The following is a 19034-nucleotide window of genomic DNA, read 5'->3' on the forward strand; positions in this document are numbered from 1 at the left end:
ATAATTTTCTTGTTACCTACTGGTGCTTACAGCAGACATGATTTACTTGACTACACACTTTAAAGCTTCACAGGGAAGAAAAAGGTTAATATAAACAGTGTGCTGTGTCTACGCTTATCATGGTGATAATAGCCAGATTTACAGATTAACCTTTTATGCAGACTGAAGATCATTTTTGACCTTATGTTGGAGCAATACTGACATCTCATCAGTCAACAGCAGGCAAAAAAAACTTTCATAGTAATAAGCATAATTAATTACTTTTTATTCAAAGGTTTTCTTATGAATTAGTTGCTGTTATAACTGTGCTTGGTGACTTCCATGTCCTGTGACAAATTGGATGCACAGCTGCTTACAAGCTGATTTATAAGAGTAAAAATACAGCAACCAGGAACAGTTAGTAAGATTATTGCTTTCATTGACTAGTTTAGGCCAGTCACGCCAGAATATTATGAGCTCCACAGTTCCACCTTAGGTTACCTACCTGTAGACGGAGGACTGTAGTCTGATGGACTATGCTGTTCCATAAATAGCAATCAATTTCATCACATGAAAAAAAAGATGATGCTAAAAAAATGTGCAACAATGTCACAATGTTCGCTGGTAGGAGGCATAAGTGGGTCATGCCAAACATCTCGTGGTTGGGCCCCATATCCTGCAGGGAAACAGGTACTACTTTATACTATATGGCATTTCTGTATTCCTATTTAGCTAGGCATAGCAATAGATCATCAGTGATGATTATATCATTATGAATGATATAGATATGTTTCTAAAGTTTAACCACTTAAGCCCCGGAGGATTTTCCTGCTAAACGACCAGGGGGTATTTTGCGATTCGGCACTGCGTGACTTTAACGGACAATTGCGCGGTCGTGCGATGCTGTACCTAAACGAATTTGACGTCCTTTTTTTCCCACAAACAGAGCTTTCTTTTGGTGGTATTTGATCACCTGTGCGATTTTTACTTTTTGCGCTATAAACAAAAAAAGAGCGTACATTTTGCAAAAATAACAATATTTTTCACATTTTTTTATATGAAATTCCCCAAAAAAAAAATGTAAAAATCTAATTTTTTTAAAATTTTCAGCCAATTTGTTTTATGCTACCTATGTTTGGTAAAAAAAATCAAGCAAAAGTTATCGCGTTTACTAACAAAGGGAAAGATTTTTGTCATTTTTGTTGTTTTTTTTTTTAACGTGTAATGGCGGCGATCTGCGATTTTTTTGCGGTACTGCGACATTGGGGCGGACAGATCGGACCCTTGACTGACATTTTTGACACTTTTGGGGTTACCAGTGACATTTCTACAGTAATCAGTGCTATATATATGCACTGTTACTGTAAAAATACACTGGTAGTGAAGGGGTTAACTTTATTTGGGAGGGAGGGGCTGTGTGTGTCCCTAGGGGCGTGCTTTCTACTGTGATTGGCTGTGGCTTGAGCTGTAAGGACACTGATCAACGGATCTACATAGTAGATCCGTGTGATCAGTGTCTTTACACCGAGGAGAATGACAGGTGGCTTGTTTACACAAGCTGCCTGACATTCTCCCTCTCCCCCCGCCGATCGCCGAGTGACCGGCGGACATCGGGTCCGCTGGTCACACGCGCGGGGGGGGTCCGTGACCGCGCGGGAGCAGGAGCGCGCCTCCGCGGGTGCGCGCTCGCTCCCCAGAGCCTCACAGGCGAGCGACGTAGACCTACGTCACTCTGCCTGTGAGGGGCTGACTGCCGCAGTAAATATACTGTGAGCAGTCGGCAAGCGGTTAACACACACACACACGTATTTTTTAATATATTAGACTGTTGGTGGAGTTATAGTGTGCGTGAGAGGGTGACAACTGGGCTTGTTCTGTAATAACCACTTGCCAACCGCCGCACGACTATTTACTGCGGCGGTCAGCCCCTCACAGGCAAAGCGACGTAGGGCTACGTCGCTAGCCTGTGAGGCTCTAGGGAGCGTGCACGTGCCGCCGGAGGCGCTCCCGCTCAGTCACGGACCCCCCCGCGTGTGTGCCCGGCGGACCCGATGTCCGCCGGGCACTCGCGATTGTCTGTTACACCGAGAGAAAGGCAGGCGGCTAATGTAAACAAAGCCGCCTGTTATTCTTCCCTGTGTAAGAATGGAGATCATACGGTTCAGCTATGTAGGACCGTTGATCTCTGTTCTTACACCAGTAGCCACATCCAATCACAGTTAGAATCACACCCCTAGGGACACACTTAACGCCTCCCTCTCAAACAAAAGTTAACCCCTTCACTGCCAGTGTCATTTTTACAGTAACAGTGCATATGTATAGCACTGATTACTGTAGTAATGTCACTGGTAACCCCAAAAGTGTCAAAAATGTCAGTCAAGGGTCCGATCTGTCCGCCGCAATGTCGCAGTCCCGCAAAAAAAATCGCAGATCGTCAATATTACTCGTTAAAAAAAAACAACAAAAATGACAAAAATATTTCCCTTAGTTAGTAAACGCAATAACTTTTGTGCAAACCAATCAAAATACGCTTTTTGCGATTTTTTTTTTACCAAACATATGTAGCATAAAACAAATTGGCCTAAAATGTTAAAAAATTTAGATTTTTACATTTTTTTGGGGGAATTTCATATAAAAAAATGTGGAAAATATTGTTATTTTTGCTTTTTTTGTTTATAGCGCATGATCAAAAAATCACACAGGTGATCAAATACCACCAAAAGAAAGCTCTGTTTGTGGGAAAAAAAGGACGTCAAATTTGTTTAGGTACAGTATTGCACGACTGCGCAATTGTACGTTAAAGTCACGCAGTGCCGAATCGCAAAATAGGCCCTGGTCAGGAAGGGGGTAAAATCTTCCGGGGCTTAAGTGGTTTAAAAAGTGTTTCACGACTCATCCAAGTTGAAGCAGTTGCAAAACATTTTCAAAATTACAGAACAAATCCAGATGAATGTGACTAACTCCTACCAGGTGTACCATGACCTGGATAAGTGAGTACTATCTCATTGGTATGTTATTTCTATATATAACTGCTTCTGCTGCTGCCTGAAGCTGGTATTTAACTAGCAGTGCAAGTGAGGTTCTGAGCTGTATGAGGTACGCTCTTTAAAGAACGTTGCTGTTTCAAGTGTTTACTCCAATAAGGAGATAGCTCAATACAAGTAGTTGCAGAGCAAGATAATGCATTGAAACTATAATCTATAATACAGCGTAATATTGTGTGGGGGCTGTGTTTTCTGTGAAAGGGCTGTGTAAACCTTTCTGTAAAATGTAGTTCCACAATAAGAGCAAAGTTAAAAAAAAAAGACATAACACTCCCCTGGGGATAACAAGACAGGGTTAAAATCAAAAGCATTACTGTAATTTGTATCAGAGTTTACATTTCAAAATATCCCCATATAGTTAGTGGTAACCACAAGGGAAATTTACTAAGACTGGAACAACCAGACTGTAAACAGCTGTTCCTAACAATCATTCAGCTTCTAGCTTTCATCTTTAAAGTGGTTCTAAAGGTAGTGCTTTCTATACATTAAGATAAAAACCTTCAGCGTGCAGCAGCCCCCATTAGCCCCCCAATACGTACCTGACCCCCATCTTGATCCAGCATTGTGCACGAGTGCCTTGGCCATCCCTCCTGATTGGCTGAGACACAACAGTGGCACCATTGGCTCCCGCTGCTGCCAATCAAAGTCAGTTAGCCAGGGTGGAGAGAGATACGGGGCAGGGGCTAAACCGTGGCTTCATGTCTGAATGGAAACACAGAGCAGCGGCTCGGCTCAGGTGCCCCCATAGCAAGCTGCTTGCTGTTAGGGCACTCAGCAGGAGGGAGGGGCCAGGAAGAAGAGGGTTTAGGCTGCTCTGTGTAAAACCACTGCACAGAGCAGGCAAGTATGACATGTTTGTTATTTAAAAAAATAAAAATAAAAACAAAACTTTAGTATCACTTTAAGGCTTAACTGAAACATGTGAGCAATTTGTTTGTTTGGAAGCCCAGATCTTGGAGCTAAAGAATCAACTAGCAAAACAGCAGAGCATTAACAACTTGGAGAACAGTGAGGACCTCATCCATCAGATTCTGGCAGGAGGACTGGGTTGACAGATTGTTGGGTGGGGCTGTGTTAAACACAGCTGCAATGGTACACATTGGTACAAATGACAAAAATAGTGGAAGTTGAAGCATCTTAAAAAAACATTCAGAAACTTAGGTACCAAGTCAAGAAAAAGAACCTCCAAAGGTGCCATGAGCCACACAAGAGAGGCAATGGGAGCTTAGGGAGTTGAACACATGGTTACTGACTCTACTGTAGGGACCAACTGCATCGAAATGGGAAGAGTGTTGGGAAAAAAGTGTTAGGGTGCTGGAGGAGCTGGAGGAGCTTTAGACAACGATGTGGGGGGCTGGGTGGATCAGAAAAGAAGATGTTAAATGGAGAGATAGGGTCTAGAGGGGGTGTAATAGTGGGGTGACTGGGCTCAAACTAGTCAACAGAGCAATTATATCACCTACAAAATGTATAGTGGCATCAAGTTAAAGCTCAAAAATGAGTAATAATAGAATATTGAATGCTAATACAAAATTAAAGGGTTTGTTCACAAATGCAAAAACGCCTGACAAACAAAAGGGATGAACTAGAACTTCTGTTATTCGAAGAACACTTTGAATTTGTGAGAATATCATAAACCTGTTGGGCAGCTCACATTACTGTGCAGAAAATATCAGGGAGCAAATTCTATTTCAGAGGGACAGAATTGGCAGAAGAGGTAGAGGTAGAGGGGTATGTGTGTATTTGAAGAGGAATCCCTTCCCCTCTTTTTGGTCAATACATTTAAATATATTTTAATAAGATTAAAACATAGATTATTAGGGAGTCTCATATTCTGTCTTAAAGTGGTTGTAAACCGACTTTAAAGACTTTAACCTATAGGTAAGCCTATATTAAGGCTTACCTATAGGTGTTATAAATATCTCCTAAACATGCACCGTTTAGGAGATATTTACATGCATTTAGCCGATGATGTCATTTGCGCATGCGCTCTGAAGGAATGGCCACCCATGCCGTTCCTTCAGAGCCCTGTGCTGTGAAAGGCGGCTCCCGCGCGCATGCGCGGGAGTGATGTAAGGGCGCCTCCGGCCAATCAGATGGCCGGAGGAACCAAACCAGGAAGTAGGACTGCCAGACATGCTGGCCATCCTGTTGCTGAGTGGGCGGCACTGCGGGGGCTTCATTTTAAGGTAAGTATTTCATAATGAGCTAGTATGCGATGCATACTAGCTGATTATGCCTTTGTCTTTACAGGTTTTTTTTTTTCTTTGGGGGGGGAGTTTACTTCCTCTTTAATAATGGTGTAAAACATGTGTGATGATTTCACATAAACTAATTATATTGTTTTTTTTTTTTTTATATTTTTTAAAAATTATTGTTTCAAAAAACATGATGATTTTAATGGTAGTGAAAATGTTAGAAGGATTACTTAAAGATGTTTAAGAATAGGTAATATGATCTGAGAATATGTAAATATTAAACTTGAAAGATAGCTTTTCCTGATGCAGAGATATAAGTGCAGATTCATTTTCACTAAGTTTCAAAATATAGATATGAAGAACTACAATATATTGCAATAGCAATGTAAATTATAATACAATTTAGTAATTTGTAAAACTCTGTGATATTTCAGGACATGAATAATGTATCCTTGTAAAGTGGTGAATTTGTGTCCAATATGTATCACTGTATACCATTGAAGTGTCTGATCTCATGAGCCATCCATAGAGTTAATTTGTTGTTTTTGATGGTCACAGGTGTGGGAACCCTGATAAGAGTGTATCTCTCACCTTGTGATCTTCACCCTATAAGTGAACTCGGGTTAGAGTGAAACACATTGGGTTTCCTGTGAACAAGGTGGAATAAGTCTGTACGTTGGAGAGCTAAATAATCTTGAACAAGGCTTTAAACAGCTTACTCTTCTCTTTTAAGTTTTTTGTATGGATTCATTTGAGCGGCCAGTGACCGCTGGGAGCCAGCACTATGAATTGGAGGATTTGTGAGGAGTAGTGCCTGTAGCAGACCTGTATCTTTTGTACTACACTAATTTAACTATATATATATATATATATATATATATATATATATATATATATATATATATATATATATATATAAACAATTTATATTGTAGCAGGGTGACCCTATGCCACTGTGGTGGTTTAGGCCAGGTTTATGGAGAAGCAAGCACACTGATTGCTCAGGTGTGTGCTGGCTTCATGATAGAGCCAGAGTTCAAGCTCAGGACTCCAACCTCCTGAGGAAGATCAGTGTGTCTGAAGGGAGCCATGTGAGATGCTGTCGGGCATCAGTGGTGTTCTAGTTGGGGCAGAGGAAGGCTCAAGCCTAAGAGGAGTCCATGTGGGACAAGAAGAAACATCTAGAGAGCTGTACAGAGATAGTCCCACAGGGACACAAACAGCTAGGAAGCTGTAAGGTGGATGCAAAGCAAAGTACAAAGGTACTAAAATTCAGGAGGGGACCTGATGTGATACTTAGAGCAGTAAAGCTGCCACAAGAGAGCCAGGAGGCTGAATGTTATGTATTGCAGTGATGATAAGAACCCCCTGTATGATCTTTGACTTGCTTTTAACCACTTGCCGACTGCCGCACGACTATTTACGTCGGCAGTCAGCCCCTCACAGGCAAAGCAACGTAGAGCTACGTCGCTAGCCTGTAAGGGTTTTGGAAACGAGCGCACGCCGCCGGATGCATGCTCCCGCTCGGTCACGGACCCCCCCGCGCATGTGCCCGGCGGACCCGATGTCCGCCGGGCACTCGCGATCGTCCGTGACAGCGAGAGAAAGGCAGGCGGCTAGTGTAAACAAAGCCACCTGTCAGTCTCCCCTGTGTAAGAATGGTGATCAAACGGTTCTACTAGGACACACTTAACCCCTCCCTCTCCAATACAGTTAACTCCTTCACTACCAGTGTCATTTTTAAAGTAACAGTGCATATGTATAGCACTGATTACTGTAGTAATGTCACTGGTAACCCCAAAAGTGTCAAAAATGTCAGTCAAGGGTCCGATCTGTCCACCCCAATGTCGCAGTCCCGCAATAAAAATTGCAGATCGCCGCCATTACGCGTTAAAAAAAACAACAGAAATTACAAAACTCTTTCCCTTTGTTAGTAAACGCAATAACTTTTGCACAAACCAATCAAAATACGCTTTTTGCTATTTTTTTTACCAAACACATGGTATAAAAAAAATTGGCCTAAAATGTTAAAACATTTTGATTTTTACATTTTTTTTGGGGAATTTCATATAAAAAAATGTGAAAAATATTGTTATTTTTGCAAAATTGATGCTCTTTTTTTTGTTTATAGCGCATGATCAAAAAATTGCACAGGTGATCAAATACCACCAAAAGAAAGCTCTGTTTGTGGGAAAAAAAGGAAGCCAAATTTGTTTAGGTATAGCATCGCACGACAGCGCAATTGTCCGTTAAAGTCACGCAGTGCCGAATCGCAAAATAGGCCCTGATCAGGAAGGGGGTAAAATTTTCCGGGGGTTAAGTGGTTAAATAAAAATGGGCTGCCATGCCCTAAAATACAGTTTTTTGGACTGGTGCAGCCCATTGTAAATGCACACCCCAATCTTACAATATACACACACACATTATATATAAAATATACAGTATATATATTTTTTTTTTCTTTATTATCGTGGCTCAAAGCAAGGGTATCTCTGGAATTCAGCATTTACTATTACATCTGAGTCTGACATCTCTGGCCTAGCTTGCATTAGAAAAATGCTGTATTTTAATCTGTTTTTATGTCTAGCACAAGCATTTCTTATTGTACCTTCTTTTCGCTGGAGAAAAATACATTTACAGGTCAGCCAGATGCCAGTGTCTCCAGCAGTGGTGTTTTCATCTTATGTTTTACATCATGGAAACATAATGACTGTAAATGGTGCAATTATATATATATTTTTTCTGAAGTAAATCCATGCTAACATTGTCCATTTATTTTCCCTTTTTCACATTATGATTGTAGGAAATATACATACATTTAAACTTTGGACATAGACAGGCGTGTAATGTAAATATTTTTTAATGTTTCCTAATGTTTTGTCTTTTACAAAACCAATTCAAGGCAAGAAAACACCAATGGGATAATCAAGTACTTTCCTTCATGTATTTTTTTTTTTTTTTTTTTGGTGACCCGTACGGGGAACGAACCTTCATGTCGTTTTAAACCAGACCATGCAATAAAAATCAAGGGTCAGCTTTTTTGCAGCCCTCAATCCCACATTTAAAAACACAGGTAAAAAAAAAAATCACCAGTATAACTTAAACCATGGCTTTTGGACATTTCACCCAAGGAACATGACATCACTCATCACCCAGCCTGACTGCAGAAGCCTGAGAAAGCTGAGGATATCAAATTTTGAGCGTGCACTCATGAACAAAGATTCACCTTACTTACTAACATTGACTTTGAAAAGTGAATATATAATTTACAAATTGAAAATAGCAATGTGAAATCTCGGTTTTCCGGGGCTATGTTCCCTTTGCAAAGTGAACCATATTAAATAAGGTGTACTAACTTTGAATACCCAACAATGTGCTTAAACAATGTTTTGTTAATTTCCCTCACACATGATTGGGTATTCAATAAGAACAAAACTTTGCCTTTTTTATGTTTGTTAGATGTCTGTCATTCTCCCTTGTAATGAAAAAGATGACAATTAAAGACCTTGAAATTATTTTGAACTTTCCCCACTGTACTTCCTAAAATGTTTTCTTTCTTTATGTGCCCTCATTGGAGATGTTTGGTCACTGAGCTACCATATTCACTGTTTACTTTGCAAGGTGAAAGGCCTCTAAATTATTTCGGAAAACAATCCATATAGTATTGTTATAAAACAGTGGAGTTGATTTACTAAAGGAGTAGCGACTGTTCGCTTAGAAACAGCGAACAGTCTCCACTCCTTTAGTAAATCAACCCTATTAGGACCAGTTCACACCACAAAAAAAAAGCTCTCTGGATGCATTCCAGATACATTTTTGCTTACAGTTCACACTACACTCTGTTCCAGTGCATTTTTGATGCGTTTTGCTATGTCCCAGTACAATTCTGTACAGAAAAAATGCAGCATGTTCTACTTTTCTTTTCAGCACCAGAAACTGGCTGGAAATCACTGCACTGGTGTGAACCAGGGCTATTGGAATACATAAAAAACACTGTAAACACTGTATGCATTTTTGAAGCACTGCACTGGACTACATCTAGTGTGAAATAGCCCTGGGAGGGGTAGCAGAATAAAACTGGGCCATATCCATTCTTCACATTTACGATCCATCACATACAAATGAAATCCATATTTGTATTTAACAGCAATGAAAGATGCATTTATAACAAGAGAATCATGTTATAATCTACAGGCTGGAGTACTTAGAATTGGTCTCCTCCATACGGTTATCGGTTAATTATGTTTAGCAACATTAGCATTAAAATACAGGGCATATTGGAAAAAGTATATTCTCCTTTGTAATCAGTGGATTTCTAAGGTTACTCCTTGGCTGTAAATCTCTCATGCTCCACTTTATAGTATTTCTTTATTACAAGTCTATAGGGAGCCTACATTTTCCATCTCTTTAAACCAAAACTAGGTTAGGCTAAATGTGCCACAAAATTCATTATTTTGACAACTGTACAAAGCATTTCTGGGATGATTTTCTTTTTTAAGTGTGACAACATTACTGTAATCCCAATCCAGTTTAAACATTACTTAACCTCAACATGTTTAAATTCTCTAGCAAACTAAAGTCCTAATATTTTTGTGAAGTGCAGTAGAAAGAAATTTTATTTACTATAGGTATTTTTAATAATAAAATAAAAATGTGTATATAAAAGGGTGACAAGAATAGGTGTGTGCAGCCTAATGCATTAGGGTGTGCACACCAAAGCTCAAACACCGATCACCGATCACTCACGATTTTCATTCAGAAAGGGAGGGGGCCAGCAAATTATATATTTACCGGCCCCTTTCCCCACTCATCCTAAGACATCCCCACAGCAACAGCCAGCTGGAGAGGAGAGGAGGGAAGCTAGAAGCAGTGCCATCTTAAGAGCATTAGAGGGCCCCGGGCAATGCAGTGCACTGGGGCCCTGCCTACACAATCACCCACCAGAATAAAAATGCAAATTATCGATAAGGCAATATTTATTGGTACAGCAGTGCAAGGCTAATGACAGCTTCCAAGTTCGGCGGCTGGGTCCGGTGAACACACACACGAACGGGAGACATACTCGACTGTCCTGTGCGTGCCTGTTCCCGTGGAGGGGGACAGGCATTCCTGCAGTTCTGGGCTCCCCCTCCATGGCCCAAGTGGAATGACAACAGCGCAGGGCCGACAGGCACTTGCCACCTGCTAAGTTTGACGGTGGGATGCACACGGGAATTGGGACTAATGCTTGGCTAGGGCTCGGCAGGTGGGGCCCCCCGGGCAAGTGCCCAGCGTGCCCATTCGATAAGATGGCCCTGGCTAGAAAAGCTGTGGGGGTAAGGGAAGCCATGGCAGTAAGGGGAATCTGTGCTGCACAGGGTGATTACTGTGTGCCTGGACACACCGGGCAAACCCTGTGCGCACACCTATGGTGACAAGGAATCTTTTAAAGAATTACATAAAATAAATCAATGGTAAACATTATGAAAAAATTACAAGTTAAAGAGGGGTACTCAAAACTTGTTCAGTGGAAAGAGAGTTTGGAAAGGTGGGTCCAATACCTCCATGCCTCTGCTCTTGCTGTTCTGCATTCTAAAGGTTCAGATATGAGGCTTTATAAGCCATGTACTGCTCTGCCAATCAAAAGCTTCTGATACACACAAATAAAAGAAAAAAATGGATTGGAACATGTTCATGTAAAATGAAAAAGAACTTCAATAAACATCAAGGATCCCCTAGACATGTGATAACTGCCCAAAAAGATAAAAAAATACTCTGAAAAGACTGGTAAATAACAAAACAACCACAAGAAACCTTAGGGAAAATATCAATGGCTAAGCATTTCCAAATATATTCAGGGCAAATGAGCTCCAGTGATGTATGCTTATTATATCGGGTTGGCAAGTTAAAAAATGACACTCACGTGTCTCCTGTATTCACAACCACAAGAACATTTTCCTCATGCAGTTTAATGTTACCACTTCAACTTTTGTTAAATATGCAAAATAGATTATAACATGACTAGCACCTGGCTCTTTCCTTGATTAAATTGTGCCATGCGGTGTTAGATTTCTCCCAAACATATTGGATATTTAGAGAACTGTTTGTCACTCATTCGTTTGTCAATTTGATTTGAATTACTGCTTTTCTCCCCAACTCCAGTATTCAGCAGAAAAAGGAAGGGGATAAAGGGACTGTTCCCATTACGAAAATCATGTTGATGGTTATTCATCCTTTGTTGTATCTCAGTGCTGCTGATCCCCAGCAACCTCTTATCAGCCACTTTCTGTCTATATGCATGCACTTCAGCAATTGCTGCATGGAATTTCTCAGGGCAATACATATACACACACATATATATATACATAAAAAGTACAGTAGAACTGCAGGAAAGTTCACTGGGGGGCAAACTAATGTGAATTTATTTTATTTTGCATTGTATCAGTGTGTTTGGTGTGTTTTACATTTGAATTTGCCACCGGTTCCACCGGGGCCGGTGCACACAGAGGATCGGGAGGAAGATCCGCCGCCACACACCGCCGGGATACATCGCTGGATCCCGTTGACAAGGTAAGTAACCAATCTACCAGGATCCAGCGATCTTCCTAGCGGTACCCCGAGTGTGGCTCGGGGTTACCGCTTTTGCCACTGAAATTTAACCCCGAGCCACACTCAGGAATACCACTAGGAAGGTTAAAGAAGTCCAGTCATCAAAATAAAAGTCCTTATAAAAGATGTGCCTGTAAATCAGAATGTATATACCATCCTCTACTGCTGTTCACGCTGCTGAATGCCACTCAATTTAGGAGGAATCGCCAGGTGGAGATACAGGACAAATTTGTAACTTGTTGGAGAAACCCATAAGTACAATGGAAGACATACAAAATCGACACTCCCTGATCATTTTTCTTTAGTTGAGCCAAATTTGATGGCACAGGCAACAGAAGAGGTAAGTTTATATATTTTTTTTTACATGCGCATTTTCTATAGGGACTATTTGTATGGTGACATTTTCAATTTACATACAACCTTTTTTGTTGCCATTTACAGGCAGTTAACAATCATAGGTCTTGCTTTTCTGTATGTCCTAGTTTTTCTTTAAAGTACGAGGTTAATATTGAGAAAACATTTTGAAACAAACAGCATGTCTTATGAGAAAATTCAAATTGCAGCCAAGACAGGGATGAATACACTCCCAGAGTCCAAGACAAGATAGGTAGTTGCTGGAAAAGGTGCACTTCACATCATATTCTACAAGTGAATGGAGGAAGATAGAAGTCTATTTGCTACTTTCATGACACACTTGATCTCTATGGAGTACCTAACAAGCAGCCTATCACATTTTCTAAGAAAATGTACATTACCTAGCTTTGAGCTATTGATCTGAAACGTCAGAAGAATGAAAAACTGAATCCATTAGCTATATTTATAACACAGTGAGCAGTGAAAATATTTCAGATCTGTGTTATTTAACCCTCGATTTTTACTGCTTGATTTCCCACCTATCTCAACATTACCAAAAATTAAATAGAGTTTTTCATGCCATTAAAATAATAGGCAAACATTACTCTAATTGAAATGTTCACATTTTTTATTAGAAAGGATTCCTGTAAATGCTCCCAAACCTAATTAAAAATACCAGACCTTTAATCAGAGAAAATAAGAAAGAAATAATGTTAGAATTTAAAGAAAACATGCTTTGATCTCCTGCTGACAATGTTACCTGCCTGACTGTCATGGTGATCCAATGCAGATCAGGGTTTATGAGTTTGCTTTGTTCCATTTGGAGATTTCCCTCCACTTCCCGTTACAGAGCCAAAGCAGTAAGTGAGAGTAAATCTTGTCTGACACAGTTATTACCAGATCATATGTGCCATTGAGAGGTTTCCCTCATCTTCTGTTGCCATGACAACCATAAAAATGTGCATTCCCATCTCCCACTGACTATGGTCACCAGGATAAATAGAGAGGGTGGCTCTCCCCAGTGGGGAACGCAGACAGCAGTAAGGTTTTTAATCAATTTCACACTTTCCTCAAAGCTAAACAAAAACATTTTCACGAGAGATATACATTTTCAATATAAGGGAAGCTAAAACAAAGACAAGATCAGGTACATGTGATGGCTGTATTTGATTTGCATTTTGGTGATATTTAAAAATACATACATGAATGAATTATATTTTTAGAATTTGCTTGGAGTTTAGCTTTAAATAGAAATTATTCAGTTCCACATTCTTTCTCCACTTTGATAATATAGAGTTAATATAGATCTTCAATATTTCCTGACAGGTTTTCATACAGCGCTTCATTATAGTACCAGGAGTTTGTAACAACATTTCTTGTTGAGTGAATAAAGAAATTATTGAATAACAGAGTGGGGACTGGAGTCTTCCAGCTAATATAATGAATGTTTATGAGCTTTATTCTTTATGTGATTGGAAAGTCCAAAGCCTCAGAGCGAAGACACCAGGGAAACCTTATGTAAAACAGGGAAGATTAAAGATTGACCCTTAAAGATTTTTTAACCCAGTGTCCAAGTAACTTTCATTTTTCTTTTAATTTAAAGTGATTGTAAACGATCACCTTGTAAAACAACCATTTAGTTAAAAATTCAAATAATAGGCAAGACATTTGTGTATAGATATAAAAAAAAATTCTAAGTATGTTTTATTTCTTTTTTTATACGTGATCACATTCCCTCTGTTCTCAGCTGCATATGAGCTGGGGGAGGAGAAGCAGCAGCAGCACACTGAACTTTCTAGTAAATGGCTGTGCAGGAGGGTTGTGTCAGGACAAGTCTGATCCTGATCTACTAAAATGGGGCAGGAAACTGTCAGGAGTGGTGTGCTAACAAAGAAGATAGACCTGTTTCTGGTCTGTCTGCACCACCAGCACCCGTTTCTATTTAAGAGTGAAATAGAAACTTGTGCAAGTCCATATAGAAACCTGCCGCAGATTCTTGCCATTGTGATCTGTTGTAGGAGATGTGAGTTGTCAATAGACTGCTGACATCCTTCTCTCTGCTCATGCATTGGTAACACTACATAGGCAGAGCCTGCAGGGTTAAAACCCTCCTTCTCCCTTCCACTCTGAGGGGTGGGGCATGGGGGACATAGAGATCAGAGTGTGCAACTTAATTTCTCATGTTCTCTGTTCTCTGTACTCTGTTTTTTTAGACATAGAAGAACAGAGAACTTATTGCTCCTAATTAACCAAAAGAGCTGGTATCCTTTTGTTAGCATCTGCTGCATTTTTTTTATGTTTAAAAGAGTGGTGCAAGCATTGTACATGCATCACTCTTTGTTAATTCCTCCCTCCACGTCTTGTTTAAATCGTGTATTATAGCACTGGAACATGTATTGATGTTGTTTCAAATAAAATAGTAAAAAACAGTGGTTTTGTTAGACTAGGGTATCTAGGATGCCTGCAGGTCTCAAATGTACCCTTATCCATAGCAATGTAGACAGGGCCTTTGGATATGAACATGTAAACAAGTATGGCACATTGGGGTTGATTTACTAAAGGCAAAGTGCAGATGCAGTCTGCAAGTGCAGTTGCTCCAGAGCTTAGTAAATGAGGTAAAGCTTCAAAAAGAAAAGAATACCCAATCACGTGCTATGAAAATAATAAAAAACAGCATGTTTGCTTGCACGTGATTGGATGATGGACTTCAGCAGAGCTTCTGCTCATTTACTAAGCTCTGGAGCAACTGCTCTTGAAGAGTGCATCTGAACTTTGCAAAGTACACATAAAAATATACTTCTATCATTTACCTTCAATTTTCTTCAACTTTTTAACCACTCTCCCTGGCTGCTCATGTATGTAGCTATCAGGGACATATGACTGGAATGACACTGGAATGTCTTTTCCATGAATGTTGGGATTGACAATTTGGCATTACTTTCTATATGTTGTGTGAATGGCAAGATAGTAATGTCAAAACTGAGAATAACTGGATCTCTGGGGACAGACTTCAGCTGAGTTTTTATGCATACTGTATATGTGCTTACAACCTGGGTAGATCTCATTTAACATCAGTTTCTAAAAATAATGAAAAAAGAACAGGGTTTTGTGGTTTCCTTATACGTACATTATTTCAACTCTTGGAATGAGTTCTGAAAGATTTTCCTTCCTGCAATAATTGTACTCATTTACATTTAAACTCTTTCTAACCATGTAAATGCAATTTGTTGCAAGGCACATTCGACTTTGCTGTAGGCAACAGAGATTCAGACCTGAGATCTAAAACCACAAACAACACATTGGTACTATTCATTTGGGAATATACAGGACATGATGCTTCTGTTTCAACACTTTTGGCACAAAATAAATAGTTAACTACATCAAACTGGCAAAAATCATAGAGATACGCATTCTGTAGGACAAACAGGAGTATTAATATTCATAGGCACCTAGCTAAGCACTGGAAGCAACTTAGACACAGCAAGCACTGTTTCACTTCCAGAGCTTTGACTGGTGTCAGTAAGCAAAGATGCCCACATCTATTTTAAAGTATAGTTATCTCTAAGGAAACCTCAGTGTGGGTGTGTAGGAGATAAAGACAGGTACAATGTTGAAACCATGTAAGTAAGACAATTAAAAAATTAAGGCTTGTCCTTTCTATAGGGAGCTCAGCCTACCTGCACAGTGTGAGATTTCCATACAGGAGTTGTTGTAAAATACGTATTTAATGCTTGGACACCATGATTGCTGTCTTTCATATACAGAAAGCCTTATGTAGAAAAAAAAAAAATTCCTACAGCAATCAATTAGATTCAGTCCTGCTCAGTTTCTTAAGGTATCATTTCCAAACACACAAGCACTAAGCAAGCATTCCTTTGCCTATATGTTACTCTGTAACAAAGCCAGATGAAACCCTTGTCCTTTTAAGTGTCTCCCTTGACATCACACTTTTTTTTGATGCATGGACCACCTAAGCAATTTTAAATACATTCTACAAGTGCAATCTCTAATATTTATTTTGAGTACCAATAAAAACATGGTTTTGTATGTTTGAAGGCAGGGAGAGAGTGCCATTGGTTGTAGAATCAATTCTCCAATAACCATAGAGCATGGACGGCTTAAACCCATGTGCGTTTGTTTTTGTTGTCTGTGTCGTTTTGGGAATATTACCCTCTATTTCTGTTCTGGAGACATAATGGAGAAAATCACCTATTCACTTGTTGCCTACGAAACCTGTATCATCATTGGAAGAATTTTTCCACCTCTCATGCTGGTGACAATTGTATTATGTTAAATGTCCCGTAACTTTTTATCTTGGTAATAATTACAGAGATGCATATAGGTAGTGAGGCTATAGACAACAAAATAAAACATGGCAATAGGTTCTAATCCATTCTGATTCTCAAAAGAAAATTTTTAGCTGTACACTATATAAAAATTGGCTATATATCATAGTCTGAATTCATTTGTTCAATAAAAGGAATATGGAAACATTCATTTCTTTCCATTTCAGCTTGTAAAGCTAGTACAGGTAGTGTTTGTGCAGGCCAGGGGTGTTGCTAGGTGGGAAAAAGACCAGGGGCTTCAACCCCAAGGTAAATTTAATAACCCCTCCCACATTTAAAGTAAGTCCAGCCCACGCTCCACCCAATTAATTAATGCAGCCTCACCAGTGCCATGAATGTAGCCTCACCAATGCCCATCAATGCAGCCTCACCAGTGCCCATCAGCTCAGCCTCACCAGTGCCCATCAATGCAGCCTCATCAGTGGCAATCAATGCAGCCTCATCAGTGCCCATCGGTGCAGCCTTTCCTGTGCCCATCAATGCAGCCTGATCAATGTCCATCAGCTTAGCCTTGCCAGTACCCATTAATGCATCCTCACCAGTGCACATCAGCTCAGCCTCACCAATGCCCATCAACTCAGCCTCATGAGTGCCCATCAATGCAGCCTCATCAGCACCCATTAGCTTAGCCTCATCGGTGCCCATCAGCTTAGCCTCACCAATGCCTATCAGCTTAGCCTACCCAGTGCCCATCAGCTTAGCCTCCCCAGTGCCCATCAATTCAGCGTCATCAGTGCCCATCAGCTCAGCCTCACCAATGCCCATGAATGCAGCCTCACCAGTACCCATCAAATCATCAATGCAGCCTGATCAGTGCCCATCAATGCAGCCTGATCAGTGCCCATCAGCTCAGCCTTACCTGTGCCCATCAATGCAGCCTGATCAGATAGTGCCCATCAGCTCAGCCTCACCTGTGCCCATCAGTGCAGCCTTGCCAGTGCCCATCAATGCAGCCTTACCAGTGCCCATCAATGCAGCCTTGTCGATGCCCATCAATGCAGCCTTATCAGACAATGCCCAAATGCCCATCAGCTTAGCCTCACCCGTGCCCATCAGCGCAGCCTTGCCACTGCCCATTAACGCAGCCATTCCAGTGCCCATCAGCTCAGCCTTACCTGTGCCCATCAGCGCAGCCTTGCCAGTACCCATAAATGCAGCCTTGCCAGTGCCTATCAGCAAAGCCTTGCCAGTACATGGGGAGATTACACTGAGCGGGGATCTTCCGCTTACCCGGCTGTTGCCACGCTAAGTCGTGCCTCCAGGACCAGCTCCTATGATGAATGTTACATGTCCTGGCATTGGACCAGTGAGACGTCCATCAAAAGAGCCGGTCCAAGAGGCGGGACTTCGTATGCCACTTGGCCACGCCGGGTAAGTGGGAGATCCCCGCTCTGTGTAAACCGGCGGTGGCGCTCAGTGTCCTTTTCAGAGGCAGCCCTGCAAAGCAGCCCCAGGGCAGGCAGGCCATCCCCAAGTTCCCGGCCAACCCCACGCCTTGGGATTCAGAGCTAATAATTGTCATTAGGGATAGGAGACCCAGGGCTTTCTGAGGGCCCACTTAAGGCTGTAGCCTGGGTCAGCCCCCCCTGCCAACGCCCCTGGTGCCGGCTGTGTTTTCAACACAATTGTCTCTAATGATGTTGGTGGTAGACCATAGCTCAGTGGAGCATTATTAGTTAACAAAGAGAGTTCAGTCTTCCCTGGCCCTGAACACTGAATTGGGCCTGAGCCGCTCTGCCCTTTGCTTTATAAAGGAGAAATTTGTGCCTCCAGATACTATAAATGTGCCTGGAAATCATTCCAGTAACCCCCACTTTCAGTCATGCTCTTAGTAATGTCATACTACTTCCATTATGACAAATAATGGCTACTTATGGTAAACCTCTGCCAAAAATAGCATACTTATGAATGTGTAAAACATTGTTCTTTATGTACCTGGAAATCAGATCATAGTAGCTCTCAGTATGACATTGCTAAGTGCTGTCATTGACACAGTACTGATTTAGAGAAGTCGTTGCCTAGAAATGCACCATTTTAGTGTAACACCAGATATATTGCAAATGAACAAAACAGTGGTGCTTCTCATTCTTCTGTCTAATGTATTATTTAGGTTCATATATATCAATTTTGACAAACTATTTAACCAATTACCCCACATACTCTACAATTCCTACAAAAAGAATTCATAATCTGCCTTGCTTTGAAGTTCTAGCTGATATTCTTGATTATGAGAACATGTGATTGCCTATGCCTCTGAGTGCCCTGCATGAAGCCATTGTGACGATCAGCATTTAGATGCCTATACATCAGGATGGGTATTCGTCAAAATACAGGTCATATTCCATATAAGATGAAACTCTTTTTGTACATTAAATCCCCTTTTGATATGTTAAAAGCACTTTCATATCACCTAAACTCCATATCATTAAGTCTTTTATATACAGATCTCATTATGGCTGTATCACTTGCAGAATAAAATGAAAAGTTCAAAAACAGTATAACATTTTTTTTTTTGTTGGTGGAAA

At 40.6% G+C, this 19034-nt stretch overlaps 1 protein-coding gene across 1 annotated transcript in view; it reads left to right on the forward strand.

The window, feature by feature from the left end:
• Positions 1-19034, forward strand: part of NALF1 (NALCN channel auxiliary factor 1) — a 727347-nt gene that overhangs the window by 328435 nt on the left and 379878 nt on the right. The gene's annotated exons all lie outside the window — the stretch shown is intronic.

The sequence above is a fragment of the Pelophylax lessonae genome (genome assembly GCF_965119305.1).
Source record: "Pelophylax lessonae genome assembly, chromosome: 2".
Taxonomy (NCBI): domain Eukaryota; kingdom Metazoa; phylum Chordata; class Amphibia; order Anura; family Ranidae; genus Pelophylax; species Pelophylax lessonae.